This window comes from Numenius arquata, chromosome 11, assembly GCF_964106895.1.
Source record: "Numenius arquata chromosome 11, bNumArq3.hap1.1, whole genome shotgun sequence".
Lineage (NCBI taxonomy): Eukaryota > Metazoa > Chordata > Aves > Charadriiformes > Scolopacidae > Numenius > Numenius arquata.
The window spans coordinates 24,004,286-24,016,218 of NC_133586.1; the positions used below are offsets into that span (position 1 = coordinate 24,004,286).

At 54.5% G+C, this 11,933-nt stretch overlaps 3 non-coding genes across 3 annotated transcripts; 2 read left to right on the forward strand and 1 right to left on the reverse strand.

Moving 5' to 3' along the window:
* Positions 1-2,265: 2,265 nt before the first annotated feature.
* On the reverse strand, positions 2,266-2,347 carry TRNAS-AGA (transfer RNA serine (anticodon AGA)). Its single transcript has one exon. It is a non-coding gene; the product is annotated as a tRNA-Ser (tRNA).
* A 2,790-nt stretch (positions 2,348-5,137) lies between these two features.
* On the forward strand, positions 5,138-5,209 carry TRNAM-CAU (transfer RNA methionine (anticodon CAU)). The gene has a single exon. It is a non-coding gene; the product is annotated as a tRNA-Met (tRNA).
* Positions 5,210-7,129: 1,920 nt separating this feature from the next.
* On the forward strand, positions 7,130-7,201 carry TRNAG-UCC (transfer RNA glycine (anticodon UCC)). The gene has a single exon. It is a non-coding gene; the product is annotated as a tRNA-Gly (tRNA).
* Positions 7,202-11,933: the final 4,732 nt, after the last annotated feature.

The window sequence follows — 11,933 nt, forward strand, 5'->3', positions numbered from 1 at the left end:
GATTCTCCTGTTTTAGCTCTGCGCAGAGCGGTGCCCCAGCCTAACGCAGGGCGGACCGGCTATAGAGGAAAACAGGGGTTATATATGTTTCCAATACAGTTGTGTTGCCCAGTCAAATTACTCATGTGAAGGGGTGGGCAAATCAGTTATTCTTGCTCGCAAAATCGCCCTGTGCTCATCCCGGAACAGGGTGTGTGGATGTATGGTCAGTGGGGTGTTAATCCTCATTCTTCTAAACTAATGTCCCGTGTAGGTGAAGGGGCTTTGTATCAGATTCAGGCCCATTGCTGTTATGGCTATGGTTATATGCCTGGGGGTTTTCTGAAAGACAGATCTCCTGGTTTTTTATTGTCTGTATGAGCAGTTCTCCGTCAGTGAGAGCCGGTTTAGATTAAGTCTTCAGTCACATTGACCCTGAGGTAAAAGCTCTTAGCCCTAGTCAGTGTTTGTTCCTCTAAGCAAGTTGCATAGCACTTAGCACCTTTCCTTTCACACAGGCTGCAAGAGCCTTTCCCCCTTTCCCTGCCTGTGCTGTGCTGTGCTCCCCCACAGCTCCTAGCGTGTCCTCCCTCCTGGCGCAGTCTTGCCCTTGCTGCTGCCCAACAGCCGAGGGCTGCCCCTGCCACCATGCAGGGTGCCAAAGAGCCAGAGAAACCCCTTCTCTCTGAACCTGATGCCATTCCTGTCCTGCCCAACACTGCTGGCGTGCAGGTGGCTCCCAGTTGCCCCAGGGCAGGGCTGGCCCAGCTGAAGTGGGTGGCAGCCAGTCTTAGATGCTGCAAGGCATCTGGGCTCTGGGCACGCTGAGCTGGTAGAGCGTCTTGGTGAGGGTGAGGGACGAGGTGGCAGTGCTGAAGCTTGCATTTTTGGGCTAGTGTTTGCTGGTTCCCCGACCCATCCACAGGCCAGAGCATGCAGCAGCCAGGCAGAGGAGAGAAAAGCAAAAGCAGGATGGAGAGGCCTGGGATGTGGGCACCGATGTGAGCATGGGGAGTGTGGCCCCAGCTGCAGGCCACAGCTGTGGTCTGCTGCAGGAGCTGTTACTCAGAGGAAAGTTCTTCACTGCAGATCAAGAGGCCCATGGCTCAGCTCTGGTGCCCTCTCCATTGTCCCTTCCCTTCTTCATTCATACCGACAATTCTCTGATCTTTTTTTTCCCTTGCAATGCTTCCCTGGCCCTCAGTGGCACGGCTGCGGGGAACGGACCATGCACCAGCAATAGGCTTTTCTCTTCTCTTTCTCCAGGCTCTCGCTGCGTGTGCCCCTCAGAGTTTCCCTTTTCTTTAAGATGCTGCACCACCCAGGCAGGCTGCCAGCACCTTCTCCTCTGCTGCCGCTCTGTTGGGAGCAGCTGGGTACGGGACTGAAAGAAGTCCCCTGGGAAGCCTCCGGCTCTCCTCTGTCCCACCCATCGAGGTCTGTGATGGCGGGGGGTGGTTTCCTGATGCCACGGTCACCATCTGCTCTCTTGCACTTCCACCTCTTTTCCCGAAGAGGAAGAGACAGAAGAGACCCACCTCTCATCTTTTTGTCCTGAAGGAAAATTTGTGAAAGCCCCTGGGAAAGTTTGTCCATGTGTGCAAGGACCAGGAACGGCTCAGGCAGAACATCCCCAGGACCGCAGGCAAGATCGCAGATCTCTGACGTGTCTGCCCTTCATCGTTAGCAGTGAGGTCCACTGGTGTGCAAAGAAGCACCTCTTCTGCAGCTCGTATTCGGTGCTGGCCCCTTCTCTTCCCCCAGCTTGGCTGCTGCTCCACACCGGTCCGCCTTAGTGAGACCTAAAGTGAGGGGCACTTTGTGAGTGCTGGCAGGATCTCCGATCCATGAGGTGTCTTCCCTTCATCTTTAGCACCGAGGGCCATGTTGTGCAGGCTGTCTTTGGAGGTGAGCTGCTGTAGTTTCAGGGATAGGGAAGACAGCTGCTGGGGCTGTGCTGCTTGGCGTGTCAGGTGAGAAGAGGCTCTGAAGTTCTGCTCAAGAAGCAACAACAGCGGCCCTCTGTTTCGTGGCTCATACTCAGTACTGGTCCGTTCTCTGCCCTCAACTTGCCTACCTTGTCAACGGGAGCAGGATTTCCCACTCGTGCAGGAATTTCAGGGGAGGGAGCAGGATTTCCCATTCATGCAGGAATTTCAGGGGAGGGGCACGGACAAGTGCTGCAGGCAAGGGGTTTTACTGTCTCCCTGGGCACCAGGTACATGGAGCCGAGTCCCACAGCTGCAGCCTGGTCAGTTGCAGGGAGACCAAAAGGGGACTGTGCCCCGTAGTTGGCAGGATTCGAACCTGCGCGGGGAAACCCCAATGGATTTCTAGTCCATCGCCTTCACCACTCGGCCACAACTACCTGCTCCAGCTGTCTCTGCCCTGCTCATCACGTGCCCTCTGCAATGACACCCAGCTCCCGGGGAGTTCCAGTGCCAGCCTTCACTCAAAGATTTGCAGTTGCAACCTGCACGGAGCATGACGGGCACCTGGTGCCAGCCTTCCAGAAGCCTTGAGAGGCGTAACACCAGGAGCTATGGTGGCAGCTCCCAGTGCCTTGTCCTCAGCCAGGCATCTCAGATGTCCTGCCATGGGGGGAGGTGGGGGTGTGGCAGGGGGTGGGGGTGTGATTTCAGGAGGAAGTGAGTCTGTGTGAGGCTGGAAGCAGGAGGCCAGCCAGGCTCTGATCTGGAGGAGCAGGAGGCAGCACTGCACACAGGTGCGTTGGTGGACTTGTGCTGAGCACAGCTGCCTTCCAAGCAGTTGACGCGGCTTCAATTCCTGGACAATGCAAACAGATATCTCTTCAGTCTGGCTCCAGGCTTTCTTACGTCTTCTTCTGCTGGCAGGTTGTCCCTTCCCCCTCCTCCTATGGCTCCACTCCCTGATCAAGAGTCCCTTTCCATCTCCAAGTGGAGAAGAGATGGCAAGTGCAGGCATCGAACAACCGATGACTGGTCCATGAATGTACCCTGTGAGGTGCAACGTTGAAGAGGTTCTACTGGAAACTTCATAACCAGGTTTAATTAGGGAAAAGCAAGGGGTTCACAGCCTGGGTCTTGCAAGAGAGGGCATACCAGGCTTGCCCAAAGAGGTCTGCAGTCCCTCCAAAGGTGAAATGAGCAGAGAACGCTTGGTGGCCCTGTAGAGAGGCTATACTTGGTGATGGGCAGGGAGACAGAGAGACTGCCAGGCTTGGCCAGGGGGATTTGGCTGAGCGAGGGTGACCAAAATGAGCCATCCAGGGGGTCCCATGGTGTAATGGTAAGCACTCTGGCCTCTGAATCCAGCGATCTGAGTGCAAACCTCAGTGGGGCCTGGTCCTTTTGGCTCCCTCACCATGCTTATACCCAATTCCCTTGACTTGCTCTTGGGTCAATTCTTTGATGCACTCACATCTTCCTTCTTTTCCTGTGCTTGCAGCACTGGCACTGACATCAGTGACCCTTCTACCCTGTGCCCACCAAGTCCCTGCAGCTTTCGTCAGAAATGGCCAGCGCCCCCTCTCTGCTGACTTCTGCTTGATGGCTGCTCCTGGAGGAGGGCCTCCAGCAGGGGCTCAGAGAATCACACAGCAGACAGGGTGGAGACACGATGCAGTCTGAGCCCAGCTCAAAGCAAGGCCAAGTAGAGGCCGTTTTTCATCCTTTGTCTGGTTGGATGCTGCACATCTCCAGAGATGGAGACTCTGCAACCTCCCTGGGCACACGTTTCCCATCTTTGACCACCACTGTTTGTGGCAGTACTTGTATTTCCAATTCTGTCCAGTGCTTCTTGCTCTCTCCGTTGCTCTGAGGCGTTTGTGACTTTCCCTTGCCTGCTTGCTTATTTTTGGTGCTCCGGCTCAGGGAGCTCCACCCACAGCTGGGAGTGCCCCACGCGTGGGGGCAGACTCACCGTCATGGGAGAGAGCAGGTTCTCCTTCTTCCTTTCAGCGGTGTTGGCCAGCCAAGGCGGGGGGAGAACAAACCACCACGAGTCTCCAGCTATGCTGCACAAAGTCTTTAATGAGAAGGAGCAAATGCGGTGGTATAGGGCAGAGACCAAGGCACACGTCTGCAGGGCTTTTTTATAAGCCCTGCACAGGTTTTGTGCACGGGGCAGAAGCAGGATGGGTGCCATGACTCAGGCCCACTAGAAGGTCCAACAATTATTATCGCTTCTTTTCTTTTGTCTAGTAAGGGAGATAAGGAGGTGGAACAAAGACAGGAGGAAGCTGGATCCTACTGAAAGAGACTTCAGTGCCTGAAGTCACACTGAATTCACAGCATGTAGAATAAAGATCTTCTAATAGGGTGAATGCAGTTCTAGGTGCAGTTTAGCTGGCCAAAGCTGTTGGTGTCACTGAGCTGTCCATGCCATCACGACCTAAAGGGTTACTTGGCCTGTGGCTGTGCACAGATTGCGACTGTGTGTTTGTAGGATTCCGTAATACCCAAGGAAATGGAGGCTTCATCCTCAAAATTTCTTTTCTTTATTACAGATTTCACAAATACTACAAAAAACATCACTAGCAAGTATACCTATGATTAATAAAGCAAATATATATATTGCAAGCTATTGCAAATTATTATCAGCAAACAATAACGACAATAAATTATAGCAACAATCAATAACAGTGACAATAATAGCAGCACTCAATAACAACAGCAACGTCTGTATATATAATACACACAGGTTACTACAAACTTATTCCTAGTAACGCGAACTTATCGATAATATAACAGCAGATTATGATAGATCGCTTACATGCACGTATACGGTCCCAAGAGCATTAAACCAATGCCAGAGGGGGGCAAACTATCCCAGAAAGCAGGACAAACTGCTCTCAGAAGGGGACCCAACCACCTCAGAAGTGGGAGGACAGCCCACACAGACCCCAGAAGTGGGTCCAGAGGGGGATGAAATAAAATAACAGAGTCTTGGTTCAAAAGTCATCTACATGACAGAGTTTGGGGTGAGCCAGGTGTCCCTGGCGAGGGCCCAAAATTTCGTAGAAAGTTGATACAGAGAACTCAACTTACTTCGGAAAAGCATGTGCAGAGCACAGGCAGGAGGAAGGGAAGGGGACCTGAGGACAGGCACTGGTGCTGGCAGTGCCAGGGGGCATCATCCACCACTGTGGGAGGGCGCAGGCAAAGGGGCCACAGGAAGCAGAGTGGCGCAGCGGAAGCGTGCTGGGCCCATAACCCAGAGGTCGATGGATCGAAACCATCCTCTGCTAGCGAGATGCTCTTTTCCCCCCTGCTCCTGACAGGCACTGCCTCTGCCTTGCTTCCTTCAGCAAGTTTTAACCTGCTCTGCTCTAGCTCTTTGGGAAAGCAGGGCCGTGTCCCTCCCACACCCTCAGCCCCTTCTCTCTGTCCTCAGGCCTTCTTTCTCCTTTGCTTTCTTAGCAGCCAGCAGTCACCCTCAGCAAGGCAGAGACAGGTAGGAGCAGCAGGCAGAGCTCCTCCCACCAGGCAGTGGGTGTCCTGGGGACACGGGTGTGTCTGTCTTCCCATCAGGCAGCTCAATCCCAATTTCCCAGCCACAAGCAGGTGGGGAGGAGGTCTGCAGGTGGGGAGGAGGACAAGACTGGTGCTAGTTTGGGAAAGACCAGTGCGGTAAACTTGGCCATCTGGTGGCTTTCTCCATCCTAGTCTGTTTGCTGCCATGCCCACTCGCAGGTCCAGCCAGGAGCAGGTCCGAGCAGGTATTCCCAATGGGCGCTGTATGTGGCCAGGCACCGGTATGGAGGGCAGCGGGGATGCTGCAGGGTGGCCTCTGTGAGAAGGGGTAAGGGGCTGCCCTGTGCTGGACCCAGCTGGATAACACTGAGCCATCAGCCAAGTTTGTGGCACCTGTGATGGAGCTCCAGGATGAGTTGCTCCTTCCCTTGCCAGGCCATGACCCTCCAAAACCAATTGAGAGTGGCCTCTGCCAGAAGTTCTCCTTGTCTGAGTGCTTTGTGGGCTATCAGCAGCAGCACAGCATGGGTATCTGCAGGTGAGCTGCCTCCTACCCGAGTACTTGGTGGGCCAGAAGCTCGCTTGGATGTTGACTGTGAGGTCCCCTCTGGCTCTGCGTGTGACGGGCCATCCACAGGAATACCGCTTGCCCTAGGTGCTTGTCTTCATTTCATAGTCGATACCATCTCATGCCCTGCACACGGCTGGTTCCAGCTCCACAGCAGTCCAACTACAGGACACAGCTGAGCCATCGTTTGTGGCATCTATGAAAACATAATCCAGAAAGGACAGAAAATGCTCAGACAGAGAGAGGAGGTATAAAAAAAAAAATAGTGTCAGAAAGAGCAGAGGGAAAATGCATCCCCCCTGTGCCGCGTGGTTGGACAGAGGAGCCTGGAGTGAGGGAGTGAAGCTGAGCCTGGGTAAGAGGGAGGGAAGTTGGTGGGTTTTGTTTGTCTTGTTGTTTCTCACTATGTGAATCTATTTCAATTGGCAATAAATTTATTTCCCCCAAACGGAATCTGTTTTACCCAGAACGGTTTTTGCTAAGGCGTGTCTTTGTGTTTATCCTGACCTGGAGGCTTCCTCATCCTACTTTCTATGCTCTGCGTCCCACTCAAGGCGGGGAAAGCAGTGAGCAGCTGGGTGGGTGTTTGGCTACGCTCATGCCACTGCAGGTAGACACACACAAGCATGCTCAGACTTTCATAGTACATGCCCAGCTGGCACACGTATGAAGGCAGATGGGGAGCGGCAGCGTTGGCAGCACCCCCGGAAGCACCAGCAGCCCTCATACAAGCATGAACAAGACAGACATCCCGATCCTTTCCTTCCTCCCCGGCTGCTTAGGACCGGAGATCAGTGCTGGGACACCCCCGCTCCCCCCGACCGCCGACGTGCACACCAGGGGGTCCCGTGGAGCCTGTGCAGAGTCCGTGCCTGGAGGTCAGTCCCGGTTTGCCCAGTGTCCTGCTCCATCGCCGGGCAGTCGCTGATGCTGATCTCCCCTAGTCGGTGGCTAGTGCAGCTTGAGGTTTTCTAGCCAAGAAAAGCGCACGTGCTTTGTAGGAGGTTGTGGCAGCGTGTGCGCAGGGGGTGGGAGGAGGTGGCCAGCCGTGGCGCGGGGCAGCAGAGGCCGAGAGTGGGTGAAGGGGAGGAGCAGGAGTTGCGGTTAGGAGGCCGCAGTAACAGGTGTGTTGGTGGTATAGTGGTGAGCATAGCTGCCTTCCAAGCAGTTGACCCGGGTTCGATTTCCGGCCAACGCAGGCGGGATTCCCTTTAGCTGGGCCTCGCTGCCTCCGCGGGGCAGCTAGCACCCAGCGCTGAGCCAGGGTGCCCTGACCGGGGGTACTGCCCTCCTGCCGGCGTCCACACAGCGCAGCTCTTGGCGGTCACCTGCCTTCCCCCCACCCCCGGGCAGGCCCAGCACCTCTGCCTGCTCTCCAGGCCCTGCCTTGCTGCTAGGCTCCACGAGGAGCCACAGGTCCTGTAAGCCCGGCCTTATGCAACCCTGGACTGTTGTGACCGAGCAGCAGGGGGCAGCATATTATATTCTTCCTGGTGAGGTAGCTCACTGTGGTGGAGTTGCTGCTTGCAACTGGCAAGGAAAGCGTGTTCTGCTGTGGCAGGGTAAAGATGAAGATCGAGAATGGCCACGGTGGGGACCAAGGCATACACGAGTAGGCGATTTGGGGTTGGGGTGGGTTGAGCCCGGCGGGACGCCCTATCACTCCCCTCCTCAGCTAGAGAGGGGACAAAAAATATAACAAAAAGCTTGAGATAAGGACAGAGAGGTCCCTCAGCAATTACAGTCATGGGCAAAACAGCGGGAGGACTCTTCACGCTCTTCCCCTGCTCCAGCATGGGGTCCCTCTCACAGGAGATAGCGCTCCAGAAACTTCTCCAGTGTGAGTCCTTCCCATGGGCTGCAGATCTTCATGAACTGCGCCAGCACGGGTCCTGGCCCTTTCCACAGGGGCCAGTTTTTCAGGAACAGACTGCCCCAGCGTGTGTCCCCTGCGGGACCACAGGTCCTGCCAGAAAACCTGCTCCAGCATGGGCTCCTCTCTCCACGGGGTCACAGGTCCTGCCAAGAGCCTGCTCCCGCACAAGCTTCCCACAGGGTCACAGTCCCCTTTGGGCATCCATCTGCTCCAGCAAGGTGTCCTCCACGGGCTGCAGGTGGATATCTGCTCCACTGAGGACCACCATGGGCTGCAGAGGGGACAGTCTGCGTCGCCATGATCTTCACCACAGGCTGCAGGGGAATCCCCGCTCCAGCACCTAGAGCACCTCCTCCCCTCCTTCTTCGCTGACCTTGGTGTCTGCACCAGATGTGTGTTTCTCTCACATCTTCTCGCTCCTCTCTCTGGCTGCAATTGTGCAGTTGGTATTTTTTCCTGCCTTCTTGAATGTGTTATCACAGAGGCGCTACCACTGTTACAGATAGGCTCATCCTTGGCTGGCGGTGGATCTGTCTTGGAGCCGGCTGGCATTGGCCCTGTCAGACACGGGGAAAGATTCTGACATCTTCTTACAGAAGGGGGGCCTGTAGCCCCGCCGCTACCAAAGCCTTGCCATGCAAACCCAATGCAGGGGTACAGTGGGAGGATGTCTGTTCTTTATATAATGTCTCAAAGTCACACTGGAATGAATTTGCTCTCCAGCCTCCTCCATTTTTTCCCATCTCTCCAGTGCTGGCTGGTCAAATGGGGGGTTTCTTCCCCTTCAGAGGGGACACTGGTATTTACAATGCCTGTGTTCAGAGCACAGCATTAGTTCCTCTACAGCATTCTTTCCTGAAAACAGACACACTAACTTGGTTTGAAATACTCCATTTAACAATCAAGACTGTGTGTCTCAGAGACCCTACGCCCCCAGTGCTGACTGATTTTGTCCAGTCTCCGGCCCTGCAGAGACAACCTGAAGTTTACTGGAATTGGGTGTAACGATGTTCCTGGTAACCAAGAACTGAGACACCCTCATTTCTTTTGCAACTTTTGCAACTTGTGGGCCAAGGGAAACACAGGGAGCCTCTCACAACTAGACTTGAAGAGTCTCAAGGGTACAAAGCTTCTCACATCTCTGATTCCAGGGTTGCTTAAAGCAAAGGAAGCAATGCTCTTTGCTGTGCTGACAGTCAAAACCCAATCTGGGCAGCGAGCTTGTATGGAGGGTTTGGGTTGGCACAGTATTTACAGACTCCCACTCTGTCATCAGCAGTGCTACAAGTAGACGGAATTACGAAGACCAGGATCGTGACTCTGCATGCTCCGGTCCCTACCAAAATGCCCACCCTAACCCCATCTTGCAGCCACACTGCCTACACCCAGACCCGAAAGCCAGTGCTTTCCCCCTTTCCACTCCGTACCCACCCCCTGGAGATTATTCCCACAAAACCAACAAAAGAGAAAATTGCAATGGCTATTTTTCATATGATGTTTATGAACAACAGCTGAGAGGACATATCAAAAGGCCTGTATTAACATTCACATCTGACCAATTGGGACAACGGTCTTTTACCATCCTCGCAGTAAAGGAAGGTTACTCTGGGTGGCATTTCTTGTATTTCCACCTGTGTCCATTGCTTTTTACCCGCCCACTGGGCACATCTCACAAGAAGATGGCGTTCTCCTTTACTCTGCCTGTCATCCCTCCCACCACAGGTATTTGGAGACATGGATAAGGTGCCTCCTCACCCTTCCCTTCCCTTCCCTTCCCTTCCCTTCCCTTCCCTTCCCTTCCCTTCCCTTCCCTTCCCTTCCCTTCCCTTCCCTTCCCTTCCCTTCCCTTCCCTTCCCTTCCCTTCCCTTCCCTTCCCTTCCCTTCCCTTCCCTTCCCTTCCCTTCCCTTCCCTTCCCTTCCCTTCCCTTCCCTTCCCTTCCCTTCCCTTCCCCAGGCTAAGCAACCCCAGCCGTCCCAGCCTCTCTCTGTATGACAGATGAGCCAAGTCCTTAATCACCTCAGTGTCCCTTTGGCAGGGCTGACAAAACCTCTAGCTGTGCAGAAGTGGGAAGCAGCCACACAATGACACCCGTGGAGCCCCTGCAAGGGGACCTAGCATGCAGACGTCCAGGTCTCCTGCAGAGGAACAACACTTAGCAGAAGGATTTCCACTTGCTGCTGGGAATAGATGGAGGAAGAGAGAAAGCAGAAGCAACAGCGTTCAGTCAGAGGAAGACGTGCACCTGTCCCAAAGTTTGTGCAACTCGATCAGCAATGACTGCTGAGAGGGTTTGGTGGCGCAGCGTGGAGGAGAGAAATGCCTCGTCTGAGAGACTGGATATTCCTTTGTACTTAGCTGCATGCTTGCATGTAGGAGGCCTTGCTTTCCTGCTGAGCAGCTTTGGTGCTTTTTTGTCTCCAAACCACCTGTGAGTAGCAAAGAGCATCAGCAAAAGGAAAAGAGGTATAAACCTGACTTCCAAATACCAGGACTCTGCCTGAGATTCATGCTCAGAAAGGCAACGTGTCTTTGCATGTTGCAAAGGCACCCTCAACAACTCAGCTGAGCACACATATCCATTTTTTAATGTTGTCATCTCAGCCCAGTTCATAAGCCTGCTTCTGTCCTCTGCCAGGGCTTACTCGGGTCAGGAAGAGAAGAGTCATGGCTTCCTAAGCGTACATGCAAGATGCGCTGGGCACACTGGCAGAAGAAATGAGGTCAGCTCTTGAATGCTTTCAGTGATGGAACTCACTCATGGCTGAGAGATATCACAGGGCCATGATCACAAGGCTTTCATTTTCATTTTTGGTGTTTCTCTTTCCTGGTTGCTTACTTTTGCTGCTCTAGTATAAATGCTTGGAGCTCTATTCACAACTGAGTGTAAGCTTGAGTCAGAGGCGAGTTGCTCTTCTTTTCAGAGGTGTTGGCCAGCTGAGGCGGGGGGGAAACAAACCACCACGAGTCTCCAGCTATGCTGCACAAAGTCTCTAATAAGAAGGAGAAAATGCGGTGGCACAGGGCAGAGACCAAGACACACGTCTGCAGGGTTCGGGGAGGCAAAGAAAATGGCCCGCTGCCCAAGGAGAAGCTCCACACAAAGTGCTTGCCTTTTCCCATTCTGCTCTACCTGGTGGCAATCGCAGCCCACCAAGAGCAGTCCCTAACTCCAGCACCCTCTCCCCATCAGCAGGAGATTCAGCAAAGCAGAAAAGCACGAGCCCTTTCTCAAGGAGCTCAGAGCAAATTGGAGCCAGGGGAGGCACGGCGAGGCCTGCCATGCAGTGAGGAGCAAGCGGGCGCAGGTCCCTCCTGCCTGGTGGGATGGGGACACCCAGCCCATCGGCAAGCCATGGCCACACTCCTGCTGCAGAGTTCCCGTCTTCCTTCCCGCTCCAAAGGGGATGATGCGCCGGCTTCAGCAGTTCAGACTGCAGCGGGGGATAGGCAGACACAGCCCTGACCCCCCCAGACCAAGGGAGCCCCCAGAAGAGATGGGAACCCCCCCGGCGCTGAGGGAGCTCCCGACAGCAGCTGACAGAGAGGATCCCACGGCTGTGCTCTGCAGGAAAGAGGTGAGGATGGGGCCCGGCAGGGTCACCACCACCAGGGAGGCCTCGATGGCCACCGTCGAGTCAGCGCAGCGGGCGACGCAGGGCTCGCTGCAGCTGCTTGCAAGTGGGGTTGGGCCACAGGCTCCGCAGGGGCGTGGGGGACAGGGTCTGAAGCAAGACATCTCTCGGTGAGGGAGGCAAAGCTGAAACACAGAGCAGGGAGGAAACACGGACTCCAACATCAGCCTGTCTATTGTTTCTTCCACTCTCGCTGAAGATATACTTTGCTGCCATGCACCTCTATTTTGAGCTCCACATCCAGAAAGAACCTGCAGCTGATTTTACTAACGCGCACAACACCCTAGGGCTAGATCTGAAGGACTGGGAGCAAAGACCTGCCTAACTGACTACCGATTCCACCAGGACCTCCTCCTGCATTTCCTGGTACGATAGCATGGGTAAAGATTGATGAAATGGACCCAGCTCAAACAGGCTGGG